Source organism: Haplochromis burtoni, unplaced genomic scaffold (genome assembly GCF_018398535.1).
Source record: "Haplochromis burtoni strain Fernald_Lab_line unplaced genomic scaffold, NCSU_Asbu1 Contig_498, whole genome shotgun sequence".
In the NCBI taxonomy this organism is placed as follows: Eukaryota; Metazoa; Chordata; class Actinopteri; order Cichliformes; family Cichlidae; genus Haplochromis; species Haplochromis burtoni.
The window spans coordinates 13,650-26,955 of NW_024582859.1; the positions used below are offsets into that span (position 1 = coordinate 13,650).

At 39.7% G+C, this 13,306-nt stretch overlaps 1 protein-coding gene across 6 annotated transcripts in view; it reads left to right on the top strand.

Moving 5' to 3' along the window:
* The first annotated feature begins 115 nt into the window (after positions 1 to 115).
* Positions 116 to 13,306, top strand: part of cacna1ia (calcium voltage-gated channel subunit alpha1 Ia) — a 195,658-nt gene continuing 182,467 nt past the window's right edge. For 4 of the 6 annotated variants that reach the window (XM_042213936.1, XM_014329074.2, XM_042213937.1 and 1 more), the window contains exon 1: positions 117 to 1,261. The gene's annotated coding sequence lies outside the window, so the exon portion shown is untranslated. Of the gene's footprint in view, positions 1,262 to 13,306 lie in introns of all 6 variants that reach the window. The other 2 variants (XM_005946876.3, XM_014329075.2) reach the window with 1 other exon arrangement.

The window sequence follows — 13,306 nt, forward strand, 5'->3', positions numbered from 1 at the left end:
CACACACACACACACACGCACATCATAGCGTGTCTGGTTAATTACATGTGGTTAGTCTCAGTCGATTGAGAGGGTTGTGGACAAGCCGTAACAATAACAAGCACTTTCCATGTGAGGAGTGTGTACCTTATAGATCATGCCCTACGTCTCTCTCTCTCTCTCTGTCTGTCTCTCCCTCTCTCTCTCCGATGTCTCTCTCTCTCTCCTGCGCTCTCTCTCTCTCTCTTGCTGAGAACTCACCCACGAGAAAGGTTTTGACGCGCCAGAGACGAATTAATCTGCCCGTGGAGCGTGGGATTCTTTGAAAAAGCTTTACTTTTTCCTTCTCTGAGCATATTGCCGTCCAAACTAGGTAAGATTTTAAGACGTTTGGCGATCCTTGGGTGAACCTTTGTGAGATATTTTGGCTGCACGGAAATCCGGGATTGACAGATGCGCCCCTCCATCGCCTATTCCACCGGGAGGGAGGTCTGGACGCACGGTGAAGTGAAGACGATGCTGTAATAGAAATGTTTGTGGTCTACCCTGCAGGGAGTTAACTGTTGCAGTTGGTTCTTAGGGGGAGAAACACAAAAAGAAAAAAAGGCACGCATTTTGGATACGAGGTCCTAAAATAACAAGTTGCTCCCTGAAATTTGCGGAATCATCTGTGAAGATGTGCGTTTTTTCTTCATGATAATATTTTGTGGGAACTATGAAAAGGGAGAGGATGTGCACGCTATTAACCAACACTGGGTCTGACGTTTTCTCTCTTCGGCTTCGCAGGATTTTTTTCCAGTGTGCTCAGTCAACGTGACCATGTTAAAAAAAGTGTTCCCAAATTCCTTTGCGCATACAGCTTAAACTGGAAAACGAAATATTGATCATGCTGGACGTTCACATGCTGGAAACGATCTTTTAGTTGCCTCGAAATAAAAGTTGGCTGATGTGGGAGAGCAACGTTTAAATTCTTACTTGATTTTGTTCTCGGCTTTCTGGAAATGTGAGCCCGGCGGTGACCGACGCGCACCACACAGAGTCGCCAAGGCTTCGACGCGCAAACCATTTTTTTTTTCCGTCGGGGAACCGGGCTTTGCATCGCAGCACCGCAGCGACGTTCTCGCCTTTTCTCGCCGAAATGCCTCCGTATGCTGCGATTCCATAAATGGCAGGTGGATACTGATTCTCCATGGTGTTCACCGGCCAGGTGGATGAAAGAAGACGAAACCTCTGCTGTTTTGTTCAGTAAACCCTGGACACACCTTTTTTAATGTCAGTCAAGGTAAGTTTGGCCTGTTTCCACTTCAGGTGTTTCTCGCATGTTGCTGTGGGCACAGTCACGAGCTGTGATGTTACACGTTGTTAAAACAAGGTGAAGCCAAGCGCTCAGATGAGGCAAAGGTGTTGAATCTTCTTTAGACCTGTAGCCCCAGAAATCCGACAAGTGATGTGCTATTTTATATAAATATATTCTTTTTTAATTTTTTTGTAATTATTTGGGATTTCTGCAGTGTGGAATATTTATAGAAACAACGTGACTCGAAATAAGACCCTCTCCTCTTCTCTAAAAAGAGGGGAAAATAATGAATTAGGAATGACTAGGTGTAGATAATCATCACTGCAACTAGATTTTCTGCTTTCTTTTCATTTGCATTTAAACAAAAGTACATTGTGCTTACACTTTTACTGTATATATAAGTCAAAATGCAATTTTCTCTATTTTTAGGATCCTTCTTGACAAAATTGTGGACTCGTGATTTTGATTTTTTTACCCTGCATGGTATAAAGTTGCTTAGGGCCTTGTGTATTATGTCTCCAGGCATAATGGAAAGACTCTAATGAAACCCAATCTGATCACAGACACTGCAGCCTGACTGGGATGATTGGCCTTTTAAACCTATCAAACCTATCTCACCTTCTTTTTGTTTGGTGGAAAAAATTTTTGCCATAAACCTTTGCAGTGTGTTTAAACAGTGGTCAGTCTTCCACTCTCCACCATGTAATGTAAAAGTCTATGATGCAAAAACAAATACATGAATTACATACATAGACGTAGCCTTCTACTGCTCCCTTTTAAAGAGGACTAGGCGTGTTGTGTAGTGTAGTGGTCCATGCTGCTACTGGCAGATTTTGCTGCTAATGCTCAGATTGCTCTTGAGGCCTTACAGCAATGAAATGCCATGAAGTTGCCAAACACGAGGCAATGTGCAATCTTTTTACATGAACTTAGATTTGAGGAACAGACCACCAGCAAATCTTGTTCATTCATATCTTGACTGTACTTCCACTCACCTTCTATTGATGTTAGCGTTTACAGTGGTGTGTAACCTCAGGCTGTTTCAGAGGAGCCTGGCTGTGTCTTGTGTCTGAGATGGATGGAAATCTTCAGTGCTGTAAAGAAACAAACAAAACATACAGTCAAAGCACAAAATTGCTCACGATTTCAACATGGCAAGTTTTAATTAGAGCCTAACAGTTAAAGTGATTTTGGCTTGTGTCAATAAAAATTTTAAGGAAGCAAAAATCAAGCTTTGAAATACTAGCTGTACACTGTATATTAGATATTTTTAATATATCGTGCAGTGTTCCTCCTGTTTCTTGCATAAAAAGCAGATACCAGTCCTGCTGCGGTTGATGCCCTTCTACAATCCTGTCCTGCTGTCCTCATATGTGCTGTTATCTGCTCTACGCTGTGCTTGAAGAGACAGCAAACCTTCTTGTTAATGGCCCATATGGATGTGCCACTCTGGAGGAGCTAGACTACCTGTGCAAGCTGCAAGTAGTGACAAGGACACTAGCAAAAAGGAAAACTGGGGGGAAAAAATCATTATGATTTATAAGGAGAGAGCACGGGTCTATGGCCACACCCTTTAATGCCATCCCCTGCTTTGAGGGTTGTCTTGTTGTTGCCTTTATAGTGCGCCTGTCTTAACTTTCACTTGAACCAAAGCAGGTGAACTGGATTCACAATGGTTTATGCTGCCTAACTGGATAGAATGATAAATCTGAAGTTTATCTGTGTTTGTGTTATGCTGTGATGATCAAGTGTTCGCTAAATTATTTGTTGTTGTTGTGCAGTTCTATTTATCTTATAGTTATATTGAAAAAATGACAATTCTGGGGTCCTTGTTTATTATCATTCTCTTGATGTAGTTTTCTACTAACACAATTTCTAAATTACTCCATCTGCACATTTCTCTTCATTGTGTTCTGGGAATAGTATAATGGTTAATATCAAACAAAAATACAATATGGATAGAGTAGTGTGCACACAGTCTTGAGTGCCACTCATTTCTATATAGAGCTTTAGAGCAGCGATACTTTCTTGTAGTTTATAAAGCAACCTTGATCGATAATTCTCAAAGCTTTCTGAAGGGCTTTCAAGATACCTTTACCTGACCATTTTCAGGGGGATGTTTCTTTTTCTTTTGCTTGTTAAGCCACTTAACAGTAACCTATGGATCATTCATTCATAAAAAAGGCACCTAAGTCAAGGGATGAACCCATGTGTACACAGCCTGTTGTAAAAGTACATTATTTGTCAATATTTCTTTAGTTAAATATATAAGGAAAATCCCAACAATAACACAGTTTGACAGGTGTGAAATAGTGTAATTGCACCAACATGATGATTCCCAAAAGATTATTAGCCAAAAAAGTGGAATGGTGGCAACAGGTGCCATGGAATGATGAATCAAAATGTAAAATTTCTAATTCAAATTGTCATCAATATGTACAGAAGAACTCAGGAGAGAACTACAACAGCGAGCATCTGTTAAACATGGTGGAGGCGCTATCATGACTTGGTGCTGTGGTGTTGGAGATCTTGTCAGAATTGATTGAATGATGTACACAGAAAAAAAAACATTAGATTTTAAACCACCATGCAATAATATATGCCAAGTATCCAACTGGCAGCAGCTTCATTTATCTGCATGACAATGATCCCGAACAATTTGCCAGTACAGTAAAACGATACCTGGATAGAAAAACACACAGTGGAACACTATATAAGTTATGGATTAGGCTCTCCAGAGCCCAGATCTCAACATTTTTCAAGCAGTGTATGATCACCTTGACAGAAAACAGAACAAAAGGCAGCCAACACCCAAAGAAGACGACTTAAAGAATTGAGAGAAAGCTTCCCAAAGAGACTTCAGGCTCTGTTGAAGAACAAAGTTGCTCATACTAAATTGTGAGTTTCCAAGCTCATTTGAAATATTCAAACTTTGTTTTTGCCTTATATATGGTGTTCCATATATGTTTTAAGACTTTTGCACAGTACTCCATATATCAGTTAACCTCTTAAGCCCCAACACCCCCTGATACAGGGGCAAAAAGCAGGAGATCAGGTAGGCTTGGGGCTTAAGAGGTATCATTTCAGTAATATATTTGTTGGGGTTCAGTTTTAATCTCCTATGACTGATCAAATCTCATAGAAATCCACATTTCCTAGTGTTGGTGAAATAATTACCTGCCATATGTCATATTCTGGAAGTACCACTTTACACACACTGAGCTACATATGATGATGTAGCTCAACTGGCATGACTGTGAGGAAGTCTGTTCGCTGGTTCACCTCTGTAAATCTTTCTTGCCTGATGTTGTAGGGTGTGGACATTTAGCAGTCAAAGACAGTAACTTCTTCGCATGTCTATTTTTTTTAGATGTCCATAAACATGCATTTATACGTAAAAGTGCATGCACACACTCACAGACACACATAGACACATATATACACACACTCGCGCAAATGGACGTCAGGCCTGGCCTGCATGAGAGCCAACATTGTGGTTCACCATAGGAGGGAGAGAGGGTGCGTTTATCGTTCTTTTGTAGCAGCAGCTCACGATAGCCTGAAAGTAACAGGGGGTAGCTCAAATTGAGAGAATAGGTGTGTGTATAGCAAATGAGGCGGAATGATGAGCAAAAAAAAAATGCATGTACATCTGAAAGAGTGACGTGAACGGAAAAAAAGTGAATGAAAGACTAAAAAAGTGAAAGAATAAAGGACTTTAAGAAAAGGGAGAGATGGAACAGGAGGTGTAAAGATCAAGGGAAATATCAAGAGATGCAGGAAAGCGAAGGAGAGATTGAGAGGATGAAAATGACAAAGGGTTAGAGGGAATATGGAGTGAAAGACAGCGAGCTAGATACAAGTGTGTCTGCAGTGAGTGCTGGTATTATTAGGTTAGGTGAAACGATCGGTTTATGCTCGACAACTGTGCGGTGAGGGCAGCCACATACTGTGCCCTGAGAGCCTCCCGTGAAGGCCAGAACAAGTGAGAGGAAGAGTGGGGGAGGGAGGGGGAGATGGCGGGTGAGCAGCGAAGAGGGTTGGTAGCTGTGAGTGTCGATATTCAACGATTGAGAACAAAGAAGATATGCAATGGATGGAGGGATGAACACCTGCAGAGAGGATAAGACACAGACAAGACACACGACAAAAAAACACAAAAAAAAATGACAGAAGAGAAGTTCTGAGATTTTCTGGACAAACCATTTAAAGGTCTTTTATCATTTAAAAAGTTCTTTATTTGGCTCATTTCTTTTCTGAGAATTTAGCTGAATCTGAGCTTGAAAAAAAAGTGCCAGTATTACTTTAAAATAATATTTAGAGACCTTTAAGCAGTTTACTTGAGTAATGAGTATTATAAATCAGATGGGCTTGACTTCAGGCCCACCTATCTCTTTCTCTGTGTGTGTCTCTCTCTTCCTGGAAATGTGAGTCACTGTGAATGCCACCGGCAGGCAAGGCTGTTGACTCATGCACGCTCACCCACAGGCTCTGCTATTGTGTCGTACCGAACGAGATTGTAACCAGAGGCGCGTGTTTGTGTATTTGCAGCCAGATTTCATGCAAAGAACCGTAAACACGAGAGATCAAAGATGAAGACCGGTCAACAAAATAGCGAAAACACTTTGCAAAGAGGGAATTTTTCTTTCACTGTTGGCACTAAATCACAATTTGTCATGTCCTTATCTGCCCATAAATGGCAATTTATAACAATAAATTGAGTAAAACAATGGGTGTCGGGGTTTTCAAATGAATAATGAGGCATCATTTCTTAAGTCGTTTAAAACTATGACACTATTTAATGAGGCATGGGGCACAGTTTTGAAATTATGATACTGTATACACTGTATGCCTCAAAATACATTTGCAAAGAGCAGCAGTTACAGACAAGGATCCAAATGCAAACACTGGAAGTAATCAAAATGGAAAATGCAAAAAAAAAAAGACTCGTTGGCTATAAAATGGTAAAGCTGGACAATAAATGATAACAGAATGCAGATTTGTGGTTTGCTAATGCTGAGCGTGCTGATCAAGAGCCAAAAGATGCTATTAGCACACGGTGCTAATAGGTAAAGGTTTGCAAAGGTATTAGCTACCTTGCAGTAGAAATTCGATCCATCTTTTTTATATTTTCAATATCAGAAGAATGTAACCTATATGATATCTTACCTGACATCATCCAAGCCTCAGAAAGTATCAGAAAATATTATTGTAGGATCTTTACCTTACAATATAAACTGCCTTGAGCTGACTGCTGTTGTGATTTGATGGTGTATGAATAAAATGTAACTGAACTGAATTGAGCGTGGCGCAAACATGAACTTCACTAGGCATTTATGTGAAGGCGCATCACTGCCAATGAGAGCTAGGTCTCCAGTCGTGGGTAAGCTCATTTCATTTGAAGAGTGCACAGCATGAAAGCATGAAGGTTGCATTTCTGCCACTCTGAGACTTTCAACGGGTTCTTTTGTAATTTTCTGAGGTGTCTGACAGAAAACATTCAGACGAAACCATCTATACTGTGATGTTTTTCAGTGTGGTTTTGTAGCCATACCAACACAGTCTTCACTTACTGCTGGCCCGCTTCTTAGATTTGCCCTAAAACTTTGTCCACTTCCCAAAAATGAAAATGAACTTGAAGGATCAACATTTTGACACACTGGAGGAGATCCAGCTTCAATTGCACAGGCACTTGTGTAATTGGACACAACATGACTTCCACTGAAATATCTATAAACAGCAGCTGAAAAGAATGAATGAGAATATGGCCCTAAGTGTGAGATTAAATGTCCATTTCATCACCGGTGATGAGAAGGACCTGTTATTAGAGCTTTTTGATTGTTGTGTTAGTTTACTGTATGATGAGTATATGTGTGTAAATGCTTGTAATTGCTTACACATGTGCAGCATCTGCTCAGTGCCCTCAGGAAAAAAACATATTAATCTATAAAAGGAAGTCTTTAGTGGTTCAGTGGTTGCAGGAGGAACTTGTTAATATATGTATGGTGTTCTGGGTATTATCTGAACTATAGCTAACCTACTTTAACTTTGGCCTTTTATTATCTACCTTGAAGGTAGCCATAAGGTTCTGGTCTTCTTTACTGAGCTTGATGTTTGGGTGGCTCTTTTCCACCTTTTTGTCAAGTCAAGGTGACATCTGAAATTCCCATTTTTACTCCCCTTCTTTTCCTCCCTCAAAACTGCAAGAACAGGGTAATTGACAGCTTTTAACACAAATGTTAATGATGATGATCTACACTGGTTCTAAACTCAGTTTTGGCAGCTTCTCCATTGAACACGTCTTTTTAAAATGCATAGTAAAGTCTGGTCTCGATATCGATGCAACCAGGGTTGAAAGGGTTAAGAAATATAATACTTTTAACTGATCATTTTAACTCAACATACTTTTTCGTGTGTGATTTTAAATCTGAAACCAGAAGAGGAAACACAGTGTAAGCATCTGTGTTCTCACTTGTTTGCTTATAGACAGACTTTCATTTGTATGACTGCCTGCACGTAGTGTGTCCTTACATTATAATCCAGGTGCTTTTGCTCATTGTGCTCAGGTGCATCAATGGATACGCGCTCACATATACGCACGCTCATCTGCAGCTAATCTCTCGTGACAAGCAGCAGTCGCCCCATCACATAACATCCCAATTATACATGATTGTATGTCGCGCAGCACGGGAAGGTGAGGATTTATGGTAACTGGGTGTTTATGTGTTTTGAGATTATATGTTTGTCGTGGCAGGCGTTATGACATGATTATGCCTTTCCATTTCTCCTGTTAGGTGCACTAAATTAAAAAAAAAAACTATAAAAATGGAGTACGATGTACTGTTTAACAGCAAGGAATTTTCAAAAAACATTTTTAGGGATGTTTTTTCCTTATTTTTTGATCACCTTGAATTTTGCCATTTAATATATGTCTGTAAAAAAAGAGCTAATGTGCTTGCAGCACATCGCCTGGACTTGTTTTGTTTTTGTTTAAACACTAGACAGTTGCTTATATTACTGCTCCAACATATTTAAATCCCCAAACAGTTATCTCATCGTCCAGCATACGTTTGCACATTATCCTGGAAAAAAAACAAAATTTTCCATTTATTCACTTTTGCAAATTATCATTTATTTTTCTTTATTAATTAATAATCTCAGAAACAATCTGTGTCTCTTAGTTGAATCATTTCTCTTGTTTGACCTTGGCGTCAGCGTTTTCATAACTCTAAATGTACTATTGGTTATTAGTAGTATGTGATAATCCCACATAACCAGGCAAGGGAACAACTAACACACCAGATCCTCCCCCACACCCCTCCTCAAAACTACAACCTCCACAACCGTTTATACACTTCAGTGTTATATGGATTAAGCAAACTCAATATGCCGTGTTAATTAATAAGCTTTAAGCATTAAATCGACAGAGCAAGGCAAGCCATTTTCAGTCTTCATCCCGAGCTAAGCTAACTTGCTGCTACTTTAAACTTACTGCACACATGTGACATTTCTCCTTTTTTCTTGAAGAACAAGAAGGCAAATAAGCCTATTTCCCCAAAACAACTCATGTAAAGAAAGGGCTTTCTATATTCAGGGTAACACTCACTCATTTAGACTGGTTATTGTGGTTAAAATCAGTCTCAGCATGCGCACAATAACATGTCAAGAATTTCCTTTGCTGTCATGTTTCTTCCTGTTAAAGTACTTCACACAGCACAAGCCTTACTCTTTTAAGTGTGTCTCCTTAAAACTTTGCTTTTAGAAGAAAGGAATGCGCTTTAGAGGGAATATTCTATCACTTCACAGGTGTTTTGTTGAATTTGGACCACAATACTCTCAGAAGGCACCTCAGTGTGTTCAGTTGCCCCAGAAACATCCAACCTCCCACCTGCTCTCACCATTAATGATCAGCTCCACTACCCTGACACAAAATTTCACACTTACTCCAGTTTCTACTTATTTGCTTCTTGGCACTGGAACCTTAAAAATGCAGTCTGACCTTAATGGTGCTTAACATTCCCATCAAAGTAGTGCCAGAATGTAATGAAATTAATAAAGATAAAATCCTTTGATTATTTAATGCTTTGTTATTGCTACAGCATACATGTTTTGTACATTTTATATGCTCATCACCGCCTAAGAACACCTTTGTTGTCAGCAGAACTTTTCACGTCAAACTATTTTTGCCTACATTATCAGCATGTTCTCTCTTACACACATTGACGCTCCCACACAGACCTATTGCTTCTTGTTGTCTCTGTTGTACACATGCGGTCCCTTGGCATGTCTCTTCCTCAGCAGTTTTGTCACCTGTCAGGTCTGACACCACTAAGGAAGGCTGTCTCAGGCCCACTCTACCGTCACTAAGTCATTTTGACGGACACCACATCCCGCCATTCGGCTCCACTCTGCTCACTGTTCAGTGATGTGAACAAACAGCGCCCCCGCCATGACGATTTGTGACCTTTTCAGAGCCTGAGTGGCAGTTCCGTAGCGTTAATGTCTTATGATGTTTTGCATGGTTGCTTGCATGATTAATGGCTCATTTAGCATTTGTGAGGTATGCGTAGAGTAATACTGTTGTAGGCTTCAATAATTTAGCTTCGGGGAAATTGTTATCATCAGGCAAATTATATCTTTTTTTCCACTCAAACGTTATCTGAGAAAAGACTTCTGAAATGACTCACCTGTTACCTGAAACGAGATCCTTCATATAATGTGATCGACAGGAACAATTGTCTCACATTATGGTAATTTTTACATGGCGGTAAATGACTTGGGAGCTTGGTCGACACAACAATAGTACTCACACCGTGGCTCATCCACATTTAGCGAGATAGCAAATAATAAGCTGTTGGTTTGGTGTTATTTCTAGAAATGTAAGTACAGCTACAGATAGCATTACAAAATGCTCATACATTTCTAATAATTGGACTTTAGGTTGTAAAAAGTAAATCACACAGTTGCTACAGATTTGTTGATTGTGGTTTCGGATGTGTTGTGTATTCACAGATGCTCTTCTGCTCACCTTGGTTGGAAGCAGTTTACCAATTCTTCTTTGACGTCTTTATCCAGAGAACTGCTGATTATTCTTTGGTTTTGAGATGGTTGTGTGGGGAAACTGCAAAAGATTACCAGTGTCTGAAATACTAGACTAGCACCAACAATCGTGCCACATTCAAAGTCACTCAAACCACCTTTTTTCCCATTCTGATGCTCAGTTTGAACCAATCTGTTACACCAATCTGACTGGCTGATTAGACATGTTACAGAGCAGTTTGACTTTATTGACTTTATTCTTATCCAATTCAAATAATCTGACAAAATGCACTTATTGTAAAATATTTTACTAACATACTGTTTGACATATTTTCTTAAGCTGCAGTGCACTGAGCTGTAGGGTGGGGCAGCTACTGCACAATGCCGCTTTTGCACTGTGATGCCTGAAACAGGACACACCTTGATTCACTCAGTCATCCAGACTAGTCTGTTAAAGCAGCAGCCACTTTAAGTGGGCAGTTTAGAGACCCAGAGATGAATTTAACTGCAGTTTGGAAGCCTACAATCAGGAAGACTGTTACAGCATCTCAGTAAAAATGTCTGTCTGTTATTTTCTGCCTCTTCTTTTCATATGCTATATTTTAGACCTGAAAGGAAACAACAAATTCGTGAGAAAATGGTCATGCCAAAGCAAAATGTTCCATTTGGGTTTTCTGCTTTGCCACAAAGTGGCAGTGTTTTATTTAGATGTTTTGAAAGTTTGACATTAAAGAATTTCATGATTTCTGAATAAATATTACCTGAATTTTGTGTTAGCATATCTGATTAATCCCACATTTTGAAGTAAAATGAGCACGGGGGAATCATATTTGATCTTTCTTGATCAGCCATGCTGCAGATGTGTGGACAGCTTTACTCACACAGACACGCAGACTTCACTCCATTATCTCACTTTCTCTAGCAGTCCCCATCAGTTACTTATAAATTAAAGAGATTAACACTAGCTGTTGCCAGCGGGTTTGTGTCTCTTTGTGTACTGTGTGTATGTGTGTTCGAAGATGAGAAAGGTATCTAAGTGAAGAGAAGCACAAAGCAAACATGCTTGTAGCTGAATGCTACTGTGCTCTCACCCCGTTCTCGCTCTTGGCTGGGCGATCATCTCACCCAGCCTCGCGCCTTGCCACCACTCTATCTCATCATTGCATCAATAATTCACTGAGCGACACATTCTCTTTTCCCCTCTAACCCAATTACAGTTTGTCATCATGATTAAAAACAGTACTATAATAATGTCATGTTGATCATCATCATTCTCATCATCACTATAAATTCTCCAGTTGTCTTTATTATTAGCTGCTGCCATTATTGCATTCAACCCTGCAGCTACTGCCATAGCTTACGGCTAAAACCAATCAGCTAACTGAAATATCCAGATCCTAACTCCCACTGACACCCTCTCAAAAAGCATAAACTCATTTCTAGGAATACTAAGACATCTTTTTTTCTTTTTTGCTCATTTATTATGATCTTAAAAATCCAGAATGTGCATTTGAAAATGATTGTTCCATTAAGACTCGAAAGTTTATGCAATGCTTTCATCTTAAAAGGTACACTAACAACATCTTCAGAGGACGCTTGCAAGTGTAATGTCTGTGTTTAATTACCTTAATCCGTATGTGGACTGGTTGGTGTTTTAAGTAAGCTTGTGTTTCCACTTTAAAGGAGCCAGGCGTGTCTTTGAAGCGTGAAAGGACATTCACTGTCTTTTTTTGAAAGGTCCCGGCTACAATCACAAAAGAATGGGGAAGACCATAAACTGTAACATCAGGCTTCAAAATGTGTCCAATGCCAACCAATAGGGGACATGTTTGCCTTCATCACCATAAACAACTCAGGGAGACTTATTTATGCAAATCGACGTCTAATAACGTTGGGAAACTGTGTGAAATGTAAATAATGGGAGAATGCAATGATTGCTAGATCTCATAAACCCATAGTTTATTGACAATGGAGCATGGAAAACAGCCATGCTGTTGTAATAAGGGCAGTGTGTGTTCTTCTTGCAAGGCAAACATGATCAAAATTCCATAATCAGCTAAAGCACCCTCATACCGTCAGAGATGCATACGTTTAAAATTGAATACTGATAAAAAAAAACAGTTATTGCCTCTCCTCTTTAGTGCGGAGAACGCTGCATTCATGATTTCCAAAAGGAATCTCAAATTTCAGTTCTTCTCACCACAGAACAGTTTCCCGCTTTGTCCCAGTCCAATTTGAACAAGCTTTGGCTCAGAGAAGAGAGCAGTGTTCACATATGGCTTCTTCTTTGCATAATAGAGCTTTAACCTGCATTTGTGGATAGCACAATGAAGTGTGTTCACAGACAATGATTTCTGGAGTGTTCCTGAGCCCAGGCAGTGATTTCCATGACACAATCATTCCTGTTTTTACTGCAGTGACAACTACGGGCCTGGTGATCACAGGCACTCAGTGCTGATTTTTGGCCTTCTCCCTTGCAGACAGAGATTTCGCCAGACCCTCAGAATCTTTTAGTGTATTTTGTACAGTAAATAATGAGATATTAAAGGTCTTCACATTTTCACACTGAGTGAAAATGATTCTGAAACTGTTCCACATGCTTTTTTTGCAGATTGGTGAAACTGCCCATCTTTACTTCTGAGAACCTCTGCCTATCTAAGATGTCCATTTTTTATACACAGTCATGTTATTGGCCTGTAGCCAGTTAACCTCATTAGTTCTTCCAGTCATTTCTTTTTAGCACCACTCACTTTAACAACGTTTTCTTTTACACAGCGTCCCACTTTTTTCTGAATTGGATTTGTACCCTTATTGATAAAAGTAGCCTGTCAAAAATGCTATAATGGTGCACTGCTCATATTTTATTACCTATGTGGATACTTTCTATCCTCCTCATATTAAAGTTGCAGACTGTGGCCTTTTTCTGCACACACACACACACACACACACACACACACACACACACACACACACACACACACACACACACAC